The sequence below is a fragment of the Capsicum annuum genome, chromosome 12 (assembly GCF_002878395.1).
Source record: "Capsicum annuum cultivar UCD-10X-F1 chromosome 12, UCD10Xv1.1, whole genome shotgun sequence".
Lineage (NCBI taxonomy): Eukaryota > Viridiplantae > Streptophyta > Magnoliopsida > Solanales > Solanaceae > Capsicum > Capsicum annuum.
Genome location: NC_061122.1, coordinates 202,473,381 through 202,481,432, shown reverse-complemented (window position 1 = coordinate 202,481,432; position 8,052 = coordinate 202,473,381). Strand labels below are relative to the sequence as shown.

General features: G+C 31.6%; 1 pseudogene; it reads left to right on the top strand.

The window, feature by feature from the left end:
• LOC107848970 overlaps positions 1 to 4,718 on the top strand; it is a 22,028-nt pseudogene extending 17,310 nt beyond the window's left edge.
• Positions 4,719 to 8,052: the final 3,334 nt, after the last annotated feature.

Below are 8,052 nucleotides of genomic sequence, written 5' to 3'. Positions count from 1 at the left end.
ATTAATTAATTAATTTTATATATTAGAAAAGCTACCTTCAACATGTCAGCTTCTTGAAATAGAATAAAAGTTCAGGGTATTTTAGTTTTATTATAAGCTGAATCTGCTTAAAGAATTTGTTTGTGTGCTATGTTTTTTGTATCCTATAAATAGCTTTAAAAAAAAACTCACTATCTTTCATTTAATTACAAATCATGCACTCAACAGAGATTCAACTTTTTCCATTTAATCACAACATTGACCTGCAAGTTGCTTGAATATAATGATGGTGGGTCCCATAGTACCTTCCAACTTTACATAAATTTAATTTAAATTGTTTAAATTTAAGTAATTTAATAAGATGATAATTTTATCTTAATTATTTATAACTAAATTCTTAAAGTAAATAAATTTTATTATTTTAATTGACTTTTATATTCAAATTTAATTTTTTTTACTTATTTATTTTAGTAAATTTAAATTTTAAAAATACTTTTATCTTATATAGAAATACTACTATTTAAACTTAACTTTAAAATTTTAAAGTATAAATTAATAAATTTAATTTAATAAAATAAATTCCTAATGAATACTTTCTTAAGATTAGTGTTGGGTCAAAATGTATCAAGTAAAAAAGAAATTAAGAAAAATATATAATAAAAATTTAATATTGTGAGTGATAAAGGTAATGCACTATCAAATAACGTTAAATAATATCGTATTTTGTATATGCAAAATATAGCATCTCATTTTTTATTAATTTACTACTCCAGTGAGTTATCGATGATTACTATTGGATATGATAAATTATGTTAATTTTTATAGGAGTAGCATAATCAATTTTGAAATTTAAACTCTAGGCGGTAATTGTTGTCGGCTTGTAATCATTTACATCATTCCAAATTAAAGTGAAAATTTTAACGTTATTTAAAGCATATTTTAATCATATAAATTTATCAAGCCGCTTCAATGTTTTTTAATTTTCTTGTTTTTGTAAAATTAAAAATTTGCCTAATTTACAATTTTAATTAAAGAAGCATAATAATTGATCCGATGTAGTTGAATTCGATCCACAATGCTGGTTTCTAAAAGTCTACAGAAACCCATAAAGTCACCTTTAATGTTGAAAAATAACTTGCTCCAATGTTTATTGTTCTCTTAAAAATTAAAAATTGAAATTTTTTAATTAGAACTTGAATATACTATGCATATATCTGTATCAGAAAGAGATTAATGAGCATTTTCTATATATTTATCATAATTGTTATTTTCACAAAAATATATTGATAATTTTAATTTCGTTTACGGTAAGGATTATTGGGGTATCTAATTTCATTCGCTCCCCTAGTTTTTATTTCTTAGTGTCAGTGTCGGCCCAATAGAGCATTTTCGCCGTACTATATCATCTTTAATTAATTATTATAAGTCATTTATGTATTATAAAATTAATAATATTTAAATAAAAAGAGAATAGACATTTATGACATGCCTGATTTAGTTGTTAATCGTGATTTTACTATATCACATCTAATTAATTATTATAAGTCATTTATGTATTAACAACAACAATAACATACCCAGTGTATTCCCACAAAGTGGGGTCTGGGGAGGGTAAGATGTACGCAATTCATATCGCTACCTCCGAAGAAGTAGAGAGGTTGTTTTCGATAGACAAGTCATTTATGTATTAAAAATTTAATAATATTAATTAAAAAATAGACATTTATAACATGACCACTGCAGTTGATTCAACCGTAATTTTACTAAATACCGTTCCCAAATAATTAATATGAGTAATCTAAGTATTAAAAAATTAATAATATTTAATAAAAAGATAAAATATACATGAAATGATAAATTAACTCTTGCTATTTTAAATTAAGTTGACGTCCTTCAACCATTATTTTACTATATCACCCTAATTAATTATTATAAGTCATTTATGTATTAGAATTAATAATATTTAATTAAAAAGGAAAAAAAGACATGTATATCATTTCTGCTTCGGCGTTTTTAACTGTAATTTTACTAAATATTGCTCCGAATTGATTATTATGAGTCATCTAAATATTAAAAAATTAATAATATTTAATAAAAAATAAAATAAAGTAAATTTTCTTTTACAAATATATTTTATAGTAATTTTGCTATATCACTTCTAATTAGTCGTTGCAAGTCATTTAAGACATGTCTACTTTGCTGCTTCGGTCGTGACTTTACTATATCACCCCTGATTAGTTATCATGATCATATAATCATTATATCACATAAATTAATATTTGTGATTCATTACCTCACTTATAAAGAATGATAAGTAGGCAGCAGCTCGATATGTTTGCTTGTGTTGCTACTTAGATATTTTCTTTTATTTTTGTTTATTTTACTTTTTATTTTAATCTATTATATATTTAAAAATGACGTAAAAGTATTATATATTATAATAATCAACAACTTAAAATAATTAAAAATCATAAAAATTTTTGGTTGGCTTTCTAAATTTTATTACTATCACAGAAATTAGGATAAAAGAAAAAGTACTATAAATCACAATAATTAATAATTTAAAATATTTTTAAAATATGTAAAAATTTTGTTAACTCTCAAAAATTATATCAATACCACATAAATTGAGACAAGGGTATATATAACATAAAAACGTTATTTACGTTGGTCCCGTACCAACACGGGCCATATACCCTCTGGTATATATAAGAGGGAGTTTGGGTGCTGAAGCAGACATGAGGTTGACATGCCTGCTTCAGCTGCTTCAACTGTGATTTTACTATATCACCCCTAATTAATTATTTTATAAGTCATTTATATATTAAAAAATTAATAATATTTAATAAAAAATTAAATAGATATTTATGACATATCTTATTCAGTTGATTCAATCATAATTTTAGTATATCACCCTGATTAATTATTACTACTATATCACTAATTAAATATTATAAGTCATTTACATATTAAAAAATTAACAATATTTAATTTAAAAAATAAAATAGACCTTTATGGCATGTCTGCTTCAGCTGCTTCAATATAATTTTACCGTATCACCATTAATTAATTACTATAAGTCATCTAAGTGTTAAAAAATTAATAATATTTAATAAAAAGGTAAAATAGATGTAAAATAAAAATTAACTCTTAATGCTTTAAATTAACTTTACGACTTACATGAGACCTTCTTAAATTTTTTCATAAGTATTTTTCTAAAGTAATTCTCCTATATAATAAGTGGCAATGAAGCAACTGAAACAGTTTGCTCATGGTTGACATGCCTATTTAAGTTGTTTTAATCATAATTTTACTAATTTTACTATATCACCCCTAATTAATTATTATAATTTATTTATGTATTAGAAAATGATAATATTTAATTAATAAAGTAAAGACATTAATGATATGACTGTTTCAGTTGTTTCAATCGTGATTTTACTATATCACCATAATTAATAATTATAAGTCATCTAAGTATTAAAAATTAATAATATTTAATAAAAAATAAAATATTAACTCTTGATCCTTTAAATTAACTTGACGTCTTATATGAGCCCACTTAAATTTTCTTAAACAAGTACATTTTATGATAATTTTACTATGTCACTTCTAGTTGCTAGAATAGAAGAAAATTTATTATAAATAACGATAATTTAAAATTTAAATTATTTAAAAAATATAATTGACTATCAATGTCACAAAAAAATGAATAAAGAGAGTAATATATATTATTTAAAAATTATATAAAAAAAATTAAAAAATGCATTAGTTAATAGCTTAAAATATCTAAAAATATAATTAATTATTTAAAATTTATTTGTGTCACATAAATTAAGGTAAAAAAATAATTTATATTGAGCTCGTGCTAGCACAGACCATCGATACTAGTACTATTCATAAAGGGATATATAGAAGAAAATGACTATTCCTGATTAAATAAGGATTCGAAAGTCAACCCATTTTGTTAAAATTGTGGAGTATGATTAAGTAGTATTAAATTCAAGATATTTTCTTTTAACTTTAGATTAGACAATAAATTTATAATTTTCTTATACAAATATCAACACCCCTTATTAAAACTTCATAAATCACTAAATCAGGACTGCCTTTTAAATCATAGTTTATTACTTACTTTCCTCTATGGTAGCACGTAAAAATCATTTAAAGGATAATGATTCTCATTCGGATAGTGCTAAACGACTCGAGAGCAATTTGACTCGATTTACTCGAAAAGGGTAAAATGATGATTTTTCCCTTTGACGTCAAAACCGCCTATTCTTCCCTCCAAAATTGCAAAACCACCTTTTATTTTTTTATTTTTTTTGTTAGACCAAACTTCTCCTCTACTCTTTTAACTTTCCTCTTTTACATTTTGTCTTAACTAATCATTCTACTTTACTCAATTAAATTTTTCTAACCATTTCATTGCACTTGATCATTAATTATTCTATCCTCTTTCATTTAATTCGACCATAATGGATCATAATGAATGTAATAACCAATTAAGAGCAATATTACATGACGTTTTTGGTTTGGAGGATAGTGATAGTTTGCATGGTAATGAAGACTCATATAGTGGATATGCTGATGGTCCAGATCGATATTTCGACACCGACGACGAAGACTTTCAAAACCTGGCTGATGAGGAGATGAATAGGTCTCATCAATCGGTTCAAGATGAAGATTTAAGTGTTTCTGATGGCGAAGAAGATCATTATGGGGAGGATGATGTTTAAGAAGAGTGTAACACCCCAACTTAGGAAGGAGTCCCACATCGGCAAAACATAAGAGGGATGTTGGGTATATAAGTAAGAAGACCTTACTCCCTAGTGACGCATTTTAAAGCCGTGCAGGCCTGGTCCCAAAGCGGACAATATCACTAGTGGGTTGGGCAAAGACAGAGGTCTCTCAGGTCTTCGTAGTTCGAGATGCCCATCGCGGCCAAGGCCTCTGGTCGGGGTGTGATAAAATGGTATTTGAGCCGCTCTTGTGTCGTCCCTGTCGATGTGGGTCAGACTTCAAACTGAGTGTAGGCAAATCCCGGTAAGACGGGGCAAACCTCAGTCCTGAGTGTAGGCAAATCCCATTCGGTAGGGCAAACCTCAGCGAGGATGCTGAGTCTATAAGGGGGGTGTATGTAACACCCTAACTTAGGAAGGAGTCCCACATCGGCAAAACACAGCAGAGATGCTAGGTATATAAGTAAAAAGCCTTACTCTCTAGTGATGCGTTTTAAAGTCGTGCGGGCATGGGCCCAGAGCGTACAATATCACTAGTGGGTTGGGCAGAGATAGGGGTCTCTCGGGTCTTCATGGTTCTGGATGTCTGTTTCAGCCAGGGCCCAGGGTCGAGTCGTGACAAAGAGGAAGGCCCAATGCAAGATGATAGCTACATCGAAGAGCAATATATGGCAGGCCCTGTTGAAGGTATGTCTTTTCGTTGTGTACAAACTGCCTTCGCATTTTATAAAGAACACAGTCGTTTGACTGGTTTTGGAGTTGTTAAGAAAAGTGCAAAAAAACTGGTTGTTCAATTAAATTATGTGACATTTGGGTGTGATAAGTGCCGAAAAACAATGACTAGGAAGCAAAGAAAGAGGGTTGATTGCAAAGCTAAGGTGAACTATCAAGTGATGAATGATGGTTCGTGCATAGTGATAAAGGTTATCTTAGAGCACAATCATAAGTTGGAACCTGCACTGTCGCATTTTTTCCCTCCCATAGGAAATTGAGCAGGACTATGAAAAGAAGTCTAGTAGCGCACGACATTGTAGTTCTAAGGCCTTCAAAGAGCATAAGACTCTTAGAGTTGGAAGCTGGAGACCCCGAAAGAATGAGGTGCGCTCCCATGGACTGTCGTAACTACATTCTTCAGCAATGGAGGCTCCAAAACTTTCCAATGATGCTATCGTGTTGCACAGATTTTTTGTGGATATGCAGTCCAAGGATGAAATTTTTTTTTATTCAATAGACTCCGAAAATACTGGCAGACTTTGGAATATTGTGTGGGTGCACACACACTACAAGACTGCCTACCGCGACTTCAGCGACGTCATATGCTTGATACAACCTGCCCTTTGAATCAGTGGCGCATGCCATTTGCTTCCTTCATTGGTATTAATCACCACAATCAGTCCATATTTTTGGGATGTGCTTTGCTCACGAGCGAGGACATCAAAACATATGCTTTTGTATTCAGAACTTAGCTTACGGCCATGGGAAAAATCCCTCCAAAGGCTATCTTCACAGACTAATGTGAGAGTATTAAGGCAGCCATTCGTGAGGTGCTGCCAAATACCGTCCACAGGTATTGCATTTGGCACATCCTTATTAAGCAACCCATAAATCTTAGGGGGTTGACCAATTATAAGCCTGTCAAGGCTCGCTTCAAAGCGATCACCTTTGACAGCATTACAACAGCTGAATTTGAGGATAAGTAGCAGGCCTTCATTGAAGAATACGACCTGGGTCGACAGATTTGGTTCCAAAGTCTCTACTCAGAGCGGTCTAAATGGGTTCCCCTATTTATCAAGCACTTCTTTTGGGCTGGTATAATGTCCACCCAAAGGTGTGAGTCAATGCATGTCTTCTTTGATGGATACATTAGCGGTCGAAGCTCTCTAAAGCAGTTTGTTGAGCAATATGAGGTTACCCTCAGGTTTAAATATGAGAAGGAATTCGAGAGCCAAGCCAGCGAAAGAAAGTAGCTTGTACGACCTACCATCACATTCTATTGGGATATGAAGATATATGGCCACTACACTCGCGTTATTTATGATTTCTTTAGGGTACATGTTGCAAGGCTACCATACTGTAAAATTGAAAGGCATGTTGATTCAATGCGGTGGAGGGAGTTGAGGTATATAACGTGACAGACTATTCGATATGAAGTGATTATCACGATGATAATTTTGTCTTCACCGTGGAGTACCATCCCGCCAATCAATATATTGAATGCAATTGCAAGACCTTCAAAAGTGAAAGAATCGCATGCTGCCACATTATGAGGACGATGACTTTAAAAAGGATTCGTCTGTTTGATGATAGCTAAATACTTCGCCGCTGGAGGAGAAATATAGTCCGCCCATATTTGAGTAAATTCTTTCCAGGAGGGTACCCAATAATGACGAGCGAGTACCGAGTATACAATGGGATCAAGAAATGGTTCAATAGAAACTGCAACCTCGTATTGGACTGCCCCATTAGACGTAGGGACCTGAAGAATGTTTTGAAAACTTGTTTCAAAACATACATGATCTGGGAAGATGACATGGAAGTCCATAACGTTCCTGATTCGGATTTCGATACTGATTCAACAATCATAAGAAATCTGAGGGAGGTTCGTTCACGTGGAAGGCCCTAGATCAACAGAGATAGATCTTTGTGTTAATACGCATCCCGCGGAGATTCTAGGAGATGGGGATTTGGATACTATGATGTATATGATGAGGGACAAAGCAGTCAAGGTAGGAGTGACGGCGGGAGACGGGGTCGTAGAGGTAGTAGAGGAGGTGGGGTGTGTGGTAGTAAAGGAGGTAGAGGTGATGATACAAACGTAAGTAATCATCCCACAGTACATGAGTTTTTGTAGTACGATGTACCTTTTCTTTCCTTAATATATATTGTATTTGATTCTACGACGTTGTATGATACTTAAAAATACTTCTCTATTTATGTGTAGGTGTTGAAGTTGTTTAATATTACGACTATATTATCTTGGATAGGAGTATCCCATTTAACCAAATCGTAGTCCACTTTATTGCACGGGTCTAAGAATTTTTAGCCTCATCATGCATCATACAGGAAAGAAATATGTTCCTGCTATTTTAAATTTTATAAAACACCGATGGCAAAAGTATGTTAAATTTGCTTGCTTAATTGTTTTGTAACAAGACGAATGACAAGGCGATTCTTGTCATTCCCTATCAAATTTGAAAGGGTTAGAAGATCCCAAATCAACAGAAATAATGATATGCAAGCTAATAGACAAATGGATCGTTAAATAATTCAAAGAAATCAACTTTAAAATAATCGAGAACCATTACGTCGGAACTAGAAAGGCAAAAATTAG